Source organism: Brienomyrus brachyistius, unplaced genomic scaffold (assembly GCF_023856365.1).
Source record: "Brienomyrus brachyistius isolate T26 unplaced genomic scaffold, BBRACH_0.4 scaffold61, whole genome shotgun sequence".
Lineage (NCBI taxonomy): Eukaryota > Metazoa > Chordata > Actinopteri > Osteoglossiformes > Mormyridae > Brienomyrus > Brienomyrus brachyistius.
Window position 1 is genome coordinate 545761 of NW_026042336.1, and position 12978 is coordinate 558738.

Genomic DNA, 12978 nt, shown 5'->3' on the forward strand with positions numbered 1-12978 from the left:
GCCACGACGTCACCCAGCCACTCGTCTACCATCTAAAATACAGATAAATTACATGTGCTCCGTATTTCTGCAGATGACATTATTTTGAACTGGACCATAAAGAAAATATTCTTGGCCTGGAGGGAGGAGTGCTGGGCTATTTTATAGGAGGCTACTCTTTCTTAATAACCCCATTTTTAATTCTGAACAATAAGCTTAATAGGATGGGGCGACATGCTGGTGCAGTGGTTAGCACTGTTGCCTCACACCTCTGCGACCCGGGTTCAAGTCTCCGCCTGGGTCAGATGTGTGTGGAGTTTGCATGTTCTCCCCATGTCGTCGTGCGGTTTCCTCTGGGTTTTCCGGTTCTCCCCCACAGTCTAAAAACATGCTGAGACTAATTGGAGTTGCTAAATTGCCCGTAAGTGTGCATGTGTGAGTGAATGGTGTGTGAGTGTGCCCTGCAATGGGCTTGACCCCATTCAGGGTTGTTCCCTGCCTCGTGCCCATTGCTTCTGGGATGGGCTCCCGACCCCCGTGACCCAGAAGGATAAGAGGTTTGGAAAACGGATAAAACTGAAGAGCGATTTAAAATAGGTGATTGTCCAGTAAGAGGATTTAACTTTAGCTACAGTGTTTTTTGTTATACAGGTATATTTTGTTTTACAAAAACAACATTTACTTCTACACTATACGGTCAATTAAAGTACCTTCTGCATCCTGGAGATGGTCATTACCTTCTGGAGAGTCTATTTCCTCAGCAACTCTCTTGTTGCTACCTTCTGGAGACAGATGAATGCTGAAAAGATCTTCCATCTGGTCAGCAGTAATTGTGATTGGCTCAAAGCAGAACAGGTGGCGCAGAATGTAGACAGTGTTTATAACTCACTTATTAATTATCAATGTGTTACTGGTTACTTTATTAGTTTATATTCAAAGAAATAATAGCAACTTGATCCATGTTGGTCAAAGGATAAAATTCTGATCCTAACTAACGTACATGTAAACAGAACACAGAATACCTCTGAAATGGACCCTGACCCCTGTGGATGACCTGAAACGTGACAATGTCATGTTCCAGCAGATTCCCGTCTCTTATTGACCGGATAGGCCTCAGACAACCTGCATTGGCCATGAAGTCAAGCAGAGGTGTCTTTCACTTCTCAAGGTCCTCCAGAGTTGTACTTTCAGGTACCTGCCATCAAAATGGACTGTTATTGAGGCTACTTGAATTATAACTTTTTAGTAAGAACCCACACACCCATATCATGTTTGAAGCCTTTCAATTGCAGCATTAAAATTAGGCAGCATTCGGCAGGTAAAGGAGCAATATTTGCTGGCAGGCACATGGGACGATTAATCTGCGCAGTAGGGACAACATGAAGAGAGGAAAATTTGCTGTAAAAAAACTCAATTTGTTCGCCATAATATCTTGCTGACCTCCTTCCCAGGGCTTAAACTGCCCACAATGCTTTTCCACCCTCTATGCATATTTAGTATTTCCCTGATATATCAGACGCTGATATGGGCAGTACGGTATGCGCTCCGTCTGGTTAGATGTGGGCCTGCACTTTCTTAGGGGCCTGCCCCTCCTGACACAGACTCTTCCAGAATCTCATACTCCTCTCCATTTCCCATTCTTCACACTGTTTATTAGTGTATGGGAACGGGACAACCCTAACTGAAGGGTCAGGACTTGCACACAACACACACCCCTCCTGCCCTAATGAAGTGGCGGTATACTTAGCCCATTTATACCACCAATTTCCAAGTGTACGTTTTGCTAACCCATACAGGTCTACTTCATCCTGGGCATCCTTCTAAAATTTGCTCACTCTCCTCACTCCCATATCTCCCCCCATTTCTCTCCGCTTTCGCTCACTGTAATCTGAGAGGTTATTCAGCATCAAAGGACCAGGCTGAGTCAGTGAAGTCAGTTGTCCTGTGCTCACCTGACCTGTGGTCCTGCTGTGCACCCAGACCTGAAGGGCCTGATAAATCATTAGCATCACTAACATCGTTGCTGTCAGCCGTACCAGAACCCACAGCTTCGTGTCCTGTCTGGAGTGGCTGGTCTGCTTGCGATGCTCCCTCTTGGCCCTCACTCTGCTCTGATCCTGAAACTGACTCCACCCCAAGCTGTGGAGCTCCTCTGGGAGCTCCATCAGGGCCATCTGAGTCAAGGGCAACTGTATCCTCTGTGTAGTTTTCAGTGACTCTGTCTTTCGTGCGGTACTCTAGTGCAGTGGTTCAAATGGTACCACGTATTACTCCCTTCTACCTGCACCGCTGTTGCTGTGGCTCGTGTCACCTTGAAGGGTCCCTTTCGTCGGGGCTCGTGCCACTTTCACCAGAACACTCGCAGGTAGACTTTATCTCCGTGAAAGATGACTGGCTCCTCCTGGTCTGTGTCTTCTTTCTGTGCTTTCTCCTTTTCCTGTTTGGAAATAGTTTTGTGTATTTTGGTTAAAGTCCTCATGTACAACTTTAATTCATCCCCCAGCTGATCTAGGCTGGGTCCCTTATACGCCCCCTCAAGTCGATCCAGGCATAGGTCTCCCAGTCAGCATTTCATGCGGAGACAAATGCATCACCTGTGCGTTTCCATCCGATATGCCATCAAGGCTGTTGACAGGGCATCCACCCAGTTCATTTTCATGGTGGCGCAAATCTTATTCAGCTTCTGCTTAAGTGTGCCATTCACTCTCTCCACCATACCCTGCAACTGAGGGTGATACACATGTGGTAGAAAAATTTAGAATATAATACTTAGAATAAAAGTCGGACCTCTCAGTTTGATGAGGTAAAGGAAAATCTCTTTTATTTCAGCAACTCAGCAAAGCGCTCTCATCACACTCTGGCATTCGGTACCAAGATCTTTTTTAGCTCTCCGAGCAACCAGTTGATATACCATAACTCCCACTTCACAGTAAGGGTGTCTAAATCCTGATTGGTCACAACACACCAATGAACCAAGCTTAAACGTATAACAAACACAATTTTCGAATTCTATTGGTTCACCTTGGTGGCAAGGTAAAGTCCACCCATTCTACTCAGTCTACCAGAACATGTCTCGACTGCTAGGCTCCTACTGGAGATATGAATATAGATATTGATTACATGACATTGAATCACTGTAAATACTCAGTTGTCCTTTGATTAATGATTAACGTATTGACGTATTGTCATTGAATCACTGCCAATACATGGTTAACATATGATTTGTATGATTAACAATTACTTATACATTTGCACTACCGCATAGCTTGCTATATATTGTTTGCCACAACTATTCTATAAAGCTATAACTCGCTGTGCACCAGTTGGGGCAGCTTTGAATCTCTCCCTGCAGGTGGTTTCTCCCCCCCCTTTGTTCCGCTGTCTGCCTCTCCAAGGCCCGAGCTTTCCTCAGGGTCTGCGGAACTTACTGCAGGCAGCTATCTCGAAGCGAGGTCACACAGTATTCAAAACAATCTCTTCTTGCCTAAGGCCTAAAGACACACACAGTCCCAATATGCCAACCTCCCGGGCCTACCGATGTCCAATTTTAATTCCACACACACATGCCAACTTTTGTTTTATTCTCAGCTGTTAAACCACTAACTTTTAACTTTCCCCACAAAGGCAGCTCCATTATCAGAGCTTATTTCAGTTGGTATCCTAAACCTCGGACTCTCTGATCAGGAATTTCACCACTGTCATCGCCCCCATGTCCTTGGACGGTATTGTCTCCACCCATCTGCTGAACCTGTCCACAATCACAAGCATATATCGCTTTCCATATGCTGTTTTTCCCATGTCCACATAGTCCACCACAAGTGTCTGAACGGTCCCTCAGGCACTGGAATGTGCCCTACTGGGGTCGTGATTGCTTTGCGTACATTGTTCTTAATGCACACCTCATATTCACATTCTGACAACCTTGCATCCATCATTGCTTGCAGCTTGTTGTGTTATTTTCCTTAACTCCTCCCCCCTTGCGCAATGGTCAAGACCATGCGCATCCGTTATCAAAATGTTCACCAGAGACAGAGGTGCAGCCAAAAGTCCCTCATGGTTGCGATACAGACCATTAGCATCCTTAGAGGCCCCCCTTTTTAGCCACACTGAGGCCTCATAGGGGCCCGCCCGCTCCTGCAGGGCCACCAGATCAGAAACCTGCTCTGTACTCACCATAGGTAAAAGATCAGCAGTACTCACCTGCGCAGCTGCCCTGGCTGCCGCATCAGAGGCTGCATTTCCTTGAATAACAAAATCACGACCTTTGCGGTGGGCCTGACACTTAACAATAGCCAAACGCTTGGGACGCATCATTGTGTGTAGCAACTCCAAAATCTGATTATAATGCTGAATGGGGGAGCCGTCACTTTTGCGAAAGCCCCTTTGCTTCCAGACTGCTCCAAACAGATGGCATACATCGTGTGCGTATGCAGAGTCTGTGTAGATAGTAACTGTCTTATGTTGTCCTCGCCGGCACGCTGTAGTCAAAGCCTTTATTTCCGCTAATTGAGCGGAACAGGGTTGTGCTCTGAAACGAGAGTGTGAAAATCATCACCCTGTGCCTGGACTACAGCAAACCCAGCCTTCAAGGCATCCCCATCTCTCCAACATGAGCCATCCACAAACAAAACCATCTCGCTATTTTCAGTGGGAGAGCTCTCACAAGTCTGCTCTCAGTTTAGTGTAAACCAAAGACTCTGCCACACACTCATGTGGCTGCCCCTCATCCTCCAGGGGAATGCTGTCTGCAGGGTTTACTGTAGTGGAGCGCTTTATTGTCACATCCGGGTAAGTGAGAAATGCAAAGTACGCTAGCTGCCTTGCTGGGGTCAACACAAATTTGCCTTTGTCAATAAGGTCCACCATCTTATGTGAAGTATAAAGTGTTTTTGCATTCTAGCTGTGTTACAGTATGTAACACAGCCTTCAACTTTTTTCCCCACACAATGCAGGACATGCAGGGGTGCCGAACAAAACAGTGGAGCTGCAGTGTAGCTAATTATTTCTTTCAGTAGTTTTAAAATCATTTCTGAGGCTGTGTGTTAGAGATGGAGGTGAGCAACACTGAGGCATCTCAGGGAACCATGTTGCCCATATTAAAAAACACACACGCATGCAACTCAGGCAATCCAGCATTTCTTATTTCAGTTATATATGACACTGCATGGGGGCGGCGTGGTGGTGCAGTGGTTAGCACTGTTGCCTCACACCTCTGGGACCCGGGTTCGTGTCTCCGCCTGGATCACATGTGTGCGGAGTTTGCATGTTCTCCCCATGTCGTCGTGGGGTTTCCTCCAGGTACTCCGGTTTCCCCCCACAGTCCAAAAACATGCTGAGACTAATTGGAGTCGCTAAATTAACCATAGGTGTGCATGTGTGAGTGAGCCCTGCGATGGGCTGGCCCCCCATCCTGGGTTGTTCCCTGCCTCCGGACCCCCCGTGACCCAATAGGATAAGCGGTTTGAAAAATGGATAGATGACACTGCATGTTGTTGTTTTACATGTTCACTACAAGTCAGTGTTTTTTTCATTGTATGATTAATGCCACATTCATACCAAAAAACACACTAGACATACTGTACAAGGCAATCAAGGGAAAAACCTTCTCAGAATACAAAATGAATGTATCAACCGAAGAAGGATGTTTCCTTTTCAGAATATTCATTTTTTTACCATGTGGAACCACTGTCCAGGATTCAATTGAGTGCATTCAAAGAATGATACATCAAGACTAATAGTGACAAAATATTCATTTAATATGCATTGTACATGAATGTAGGACTTAGATGTTGATGAATTTCTCATCAGTGAAGGGCATATACACTCAGGGAAAAAAAAGTTGAAAACCCAGAACTATCCAATTTAGATGTAATTTGGTACACGTGCAGACCAGTGATGGATATGTAAATGATTAGAATTGCAAGGAGTTGGCATGTTTAATTACCAGACACAGGATGCCTCGTAGTCACATTAGACAGTGTTAACAGCACTTGACGGAGTTTGATAGGGTTGCATTGCGGGTTTGCATGAAGCCAGGTGGTCATATGGTGCAACTGCATGTGGGCCATGCGGATATCACAGTCGCCTGATATTGAAACCAATGGGCACGTGAGGCATCCACACACGTCGTGAAGTTTCTGGTCATCCAAGACAGACCACGCCAAGGAAGGATCGTCGGATTGTGCTCCAAGCATCACAGATCCCCATGACACCTGCGCCTGATATATGGACACAGCTACTGGACTCTCTACAACACCCTATATCATCGTGTCGCGATGACTGGCATCAGCTGGACTATAGGTTCACCGTCCCATGCATAGGCTGCCGTTCACAATAGCACAGAAACTGTTGCGATTGGAGTGGTGTAGTCACTGGGAGGCATGGACTGATGACGACTGGCGTCCTACCATGTTCAGCGATACATCTCAGTTCTGCAGTACCACAGATGACCGTCGTGTGCGTATGGTGGCGCCGCAGGGAGAAGAGCAATCCTGCCAACGCTGTGGAGTGACACACCACACTCTGACAGCACAGTGGTACACCAGTGACATCCTAGTGGTATCCGGGCCCAGGGGTGTGCTATACCCTACTGACATGGGACCAGCAGTGTGGCCATACCGCCAACTCCGTTTGATCTGATATTATAATCATCGAGATACTGTCACATGCCCTTTCATCACATGCAGATTTCATTTTCACAACTTAGTCTGTTGTGCTTCACTGTTTTGCCACCGAGTTTGTGTTCTGACACCAAGTTGATGGGAATTGATTATTTGAGCGTCATCTAAAGAGCTTATATTACTTTAGATGGTATTTAGACTCACATGGTATTTTGAAAAGATTCCCATATGCGCTGATTAGCTGGGGTTGATCTGAGCAGCTGTGCACTTTTCTCCTGTAACACAAAAGTTTGCTTTTAGGACAGAAAACAAGGTTAAGACCATATTATGTGGTTTACATCTATCAAAATAAAACCAAAGTCACTGTTACCAAAAGAGTAACCATGTGTTGTCAAATTCCCTAACATTTTGCTTCATCTTACTTTGGATGTCCATGGTTAGGAGAGAAGCAGAAATCTGCTCAACCATTAGAAAGACTTTACTCGATACAGGGAGTGAGATCTTGTTGCAGGTGACAAGGCAGGATAGAGTGTATTTAGAAAAATAATGAAGAGGGAATGTGAGTGTGAGCTATTGTGGCATCTGTGTATAACCCAATATGGCGGCATCCTTCTGAATGTAAATAACATAGCCAGCTTAATTAGCTTAGTCAAGTGTAATTGAACTAAGAAAAACTTAGCAATATACGTTCCCTGCTTGGTGTGATAAATACAGCAGCAGCTGCTGGTGGACGGGCTACAAACAGACATCAAGAAGAAATCCCACCTCACAACCATTTACTGTACCAAACCCCTTAATGTAACTTGTAAAGATGTAGGTATTGGAGTATTCACAGATTCATTTGCAGTGTCCACTTCCTGTCCAGTAAATTTGGCAGGAAGAAATTTGAATAACCTAGGCCTGACTCGTGTATGCGGCTGAAGGAGTAAAGGTAGAATGGGTGGAGAATCCTGGGCTGAGCTGCATGGTGGCCTGGGGGACAATCATGAAAACACAGACCCTGTGATATCCTCAAAACCCACAACTAAAAGGGGAGTCAGGAACCACTTGACCCGTTAAGCCACATGGTGGCCCTATGAGCAGGCAAACACACTATGGGCTAAGGGGTACAAGACAGAGGAGAGAATAGGATGGCCAGTGACATGTGAACAGGACAAGGCAGGGATGGATTCTGACACAGGTGCCATACTACTTTGTTTAAATATGCCCAAGTGCTCAGAATGTTTTAGTGCAAGTCTTAGACAATGGTATCTCTGAATGAGGCAGCAGTTTGGTTCCTCCTGAAGGCCCTATAACTGTCCTGAGAAGTTGTTTGTATGCACTTACTGCCTTGACACTTGTTGATGTACATGTGCTCTGCTCGAGCAGTAAAGGGGAGATCACATGTAGAGATGATTTTCTGTAGCCTCTCAGTCCGAGTAAAAATAAAATATCCTTGTCATATAGGAACCAAGTCTCTGGCTGGAAATTTCTACAACAGAGCCAATTAGTCATCTCTATAAATATATACAGATGTAGCCGCTTGAATTTTCCCCAGTTTCCATGATGGGACCTTGGCTGGTCCTTGGCTGATCCTTGGCTGGCCCCTGCTGGGTTCTGGGTGGGACCTTGACTGTAATGAGATCCCCCACTATGATGTAATGAATAAGTGGGCCGGCTCTTGCTGACACCCACTGTTCGAGAAATATGTACTTTTACTATTGTCATTTTGCTAGATGCCATTTCTTAGACATAACACCCTGCAGCAGCTTGATCTTAATTTAGCAATCACCCTTCTTAAGAACTGTCGCTTGAATATTTCCACCCCATACATGGTGATAAACAATGCAAAATGTTATTTAGATATCCTGTTTGTGTACCTCAATAAAAGATACTGCGAGGGGAGTTACTCTTTCGAAGTTGGCTGAGTTCGACTGAGAGGCTGACACCTCGAAGTCAGGACCGGACTTCCCTTGCAGCAAGTAAAAAGTCATCACAGCTGTCTGTGTTGTTCTGTGTTCAGAGATTGGTTGGTTTTCAGCGTATATTTAGGGGAAAAAACCCAACACCCAACAGAACAAAATCAACACAGTAACACAGAGGTGTAGCTAAAAATTCTGGGCCCCTGACAGAAGGTCACCTTGCGCCCCTCTGTCGAATTTTACATACTGTGAAAGAGATTTGTTGAGCCATCTTCTAATCCAGTGCAATCCAGCTTTATTTGAAAAGCACTTTAAACAATCATATGGACCAAAGTGCTGCACAGAGGAATAAATAAAAACATTCACATACTTAAAAACGAAGTAAAATAAATTTAATAAAAACCAGAACACAAATTAAATGAGAGTAAAAGGCCATTAATAAAATAAAAACAAAAAATTACATTAATTAATAAAGAAAAGGCTAAGATTAAAATAAAATTTACTATTAAAGTCAACATCTCACAACATGCCAAAGGCCAAAGAGAAAGGATGAGTTTTAAGAAGAGATTTAAAAACGGACAGAGAAGAGGCCTCCCTAATGTGAAAAGGCAAGTCATTCCACATTTTAGGAGCTGCGACTGCAAAAGCTCGATCCCCTCTAAGCTCATGCTGAGTCTTAGGAACTGTCAGGAACAGCTGATCAGCTGACCTGAGAGAGCAGGTGGGGGTGTAAGGGTGAAGCGGCTCACAGAGGTCAGGTGGAGCAAGACCACTGAGGGCTTTAAAGGCAAATAACAGAATTTTAAAATGAATCCTAAAATGTACGGGCAGCCAGTGGAGTGAGGCTAAAATGGGGGAGACATGCTCATATTTCCATGTGCGGCAGCATTTTGAACCTTCTGGAGGTGAACAATAGTGGAGCCTCTAACCCCAACATAGAGGGCGTTACAGTGGTCCAGACTAGTAGTGACAAAAGAGTGGATTACTGTCTCAAAGTGCTGCCTAGAAAGAATTGGCTTTATTTTGGCCAACTGCTTCAATTGTAAAAAGCTTGACTTGACAACTGACCTTATCTGAGTGTAAGAGCAAAGGAAACTGAATCCACTACTGTATGTTCTGTCCTGTAAATTTTTATTACAGTTTTTCTCAATTGCTTTGGCTCAGTTCTCAAATGATTTTTTTATTTCCCAAAACATTAAGTTCAGATCTCTGAACAATTCGCATCTTTTTCACATCAGATTGGAATTTCTTATTGATTTGAGCAAATTGCAAATGTTTTGGCACATGTGTGCAAAGAGTACATACAACTGTCTGCAGTTTGGACAACAAATAATTGCAAATGGCTTGTTGATCAAAACTGATGACTCGATTCTCACTTACACTGTCAAACACTTCAGAACTTCTCAGACATTTTTTATTGTGTAAGCCATCACATTCAAAACGATCTATTCAATTATCATAATTAGTATACATGAATGTATATTCTAAAATATATCTAACATTGACATTGTTTGTAATGTCTGCTACATTGGCACATGCCCTGTAATTGCAATCGCAATCTAATTGCAAAGTACCTCTAATATGACTCAACCATTTAACCACTTAACCAATCAACTTTGGGAGTATATATATGTAGATTGCCCACAGCACAATCACTGCTGTAGAATGTTTTGAGAATGGAGGACGTTCACAACGCTGAACTGCAGCAACATGCTCGTGGAAGAGCAATTGGAAGGCGTGTAAGAATACGTGGTGGTGGTAGAGGAAGAAATAATCGAGGAAGAGGTGGAAATAGAAGAGTCAGAGTCTCTGATGAAATCAGAGCCACACTTGTGGATCATGTCATAAATCATGGTTTTACAATGGAAGAGGCTGGTCGAAGAGTACAGCCTAATGTAAACAGGTCCACAGTGTCATCAATTGTGCAAACCTTTCGTAGGGAAAACAGGTACATATGTATTTTTTTGTTTTACAGTATGTAAAGTATTTTAACAGTATAAACAACAATATTGTAAAGGTAAATGCAAGTCTATTTGTTCATTCTATAGAACTGCACGACAACCTCGCGCTGGTGGCAGAGCAGCAGTATTTAACCAACTGCAAGAACAAGAAATTTGCAACATGGTCATAGCCAACAATTCCATCAGGCTAAGAGAGATCCAAAGTGCAATCATAAATGACAATGAGGTCTTTGCAAATATTAATTCTGTCAGCATTTCCACCATAGACAGAGTTTTAGAAAGACATCAGATGACTATGAAACAGCTCTATAAGGTGCCATTTGAGAGGAACAGTGAAAGAGTCAAGGCATCGCGGTACCAGTATGTCCAGGTAAACCACTGGTGTGCACTTAGTGAGTTTTCCTGTATTTCTAAGATGCCTGTATTACTTTACTGTAAGTTTCAGAAACCCATAAGAAAATACGTTTACTGTTACATTTTTTCCTGTGTTCCTTCATAGAGAATCATGGAGTTAGAACTACATGAAACGACCCACATTCTTGTTTTTGTGGACGAGGCTGGGTTTAATCTGTCCAAAGGCCGGAGACGTGGTCGCAATCTCATTGGACACCGAGCCACAATTGACACACCAGGCCAACGTGGGGCCAATATTACAATGTGTGCTGCCATTTCAGAGAACGGTGTGTGCACACATATTCCACACATTGGGCCCTATAATACCCAACTTCTCCTGGCCTTCCTAAATGCACTTTACAGAGACCTGATTCCAGAACAAGAAAGAGGTTTGGTTAGACCACATTTGCCTAATTATGTTGTTGTCTGGGATAATGTCAGCTTCCACCGAACCAACAGTGTTAGTGACTGGTTTGCTGCACATGAAAGGATAACAGTGGAATTCCTTCCACCATACTCTCCGTTCCTAAATCCAATAGAAGAGTTTTTTTCAGCATGGAGGTGGAAAGTGTATGATCATAGACCACAAAATCAGATGTCTTTGTTGGATGCCATGAATGCTGCATGTGAGGACATCACAGCTGACCATTGCAGGGGATGGGTGCGGCATTCAAGGAGATTTTTTCCACGGTGTGTGGCAATGGAAAACATCAGATGTGATGTTGATGAAAATCTTTGGCCTGACCAACGTGAGCGACAAGATGTCCACCAAGAATATATATATATATTTTTTTTTCCCCAAGAATGTTATTTGTTGTTTTTGTGTATTTGTGGTAATACACAAATATGAAATGTAAAGTGAAATCTTGTTACTCTTGTCAGTTACTTTACATGTACAGTAATACACTTGTATTGTGTATATACACGTGAAGTACAAAAATAAACACTGTACAAATACAAATGTTCATAGATTTTTTCTTTTCTTTTCTACATACTATTGACTTTTCTCAACAAATATGAGATTTTTGTTTAAACCCTTAATTTTCATGGTTCACTGTTGTGGTGAAAAAACAACTAAACATTTTGACCAGTGTGGCTCACACAATGACAAAAATACTTTAGATTTTGGTGGCCTTGGCCAAATTATTGACACAAAAACTAGGTTTTGAAGCATGAATTAAATGTTTTGGGTGAGTAACTACATTTTGCAGACATGCTATAAAGTTTTGAAGTTCCTGCAAACAGTTGTGACATTTGCACTCACAGTTTAGAGAATGTTAAGACTGTTTCGAAAAATGTGCCAAAGCAATTGAGAAAAACTGTAAACAACACACGACACACATACGAGTCCTGTTTTAACTTTCAGGGCTGATGGTCTGCAGCCTGGCTTGCGATCTACAGTGCAGCGCAGGCGCAGTTGTGGTAGAAAAATTTAGAATATAACACTTATATATACTTATTATAAAAGTCGGACCTCTCAGTTTGATGAGGTAAAGGAAAACCTCTTTTATTTCAGCAACTCAGCAAAGCGCTCTCATCACACTGTGGCATTCGGTACCAAGATCTTTTTTAGCTCTCCGAGCAACCAGTTGATATACCATAACTCCCACTTCACAGTAAGTGTCTAAATCCTGATTGGTCACAACACACCAATGAACCAAGCTTAAACGTATAACAAACACAATTCTCGAATTCTATTGGTTCACCTTGGTGGCAAGGTAAAGTCCACCCATTCTACTCAGTCTACCAGAACATGTCTCGACTGCTAGGCTCCTACTGGAGATATGAATATAGATATTGATTACATGACATTGAATCACTGTAAATACTCAGTTGTCCTTTGATTAATGATTAACGTATTGACGTATTGTCATTGAATCACTGCCAATACATGGTTAACATATGATTAGTATGATTAACAATTACTTATACATTTGCACTACCGCATAGCTTGCTATATATTGTTTGCCACAACTATTCTATAAAGCTATAACTCGCTGTGCACCAGTTGGGGCAGCTTCGAATCTCTCCCTGCAGGTGGTTTCTCCCCCCCCTTTGTTCCGCTGTCTGCCTCTCCAAGGCCCGAGCTTTCCTCAGGGTCTGCGGAACTTACTGCAGGCAGCT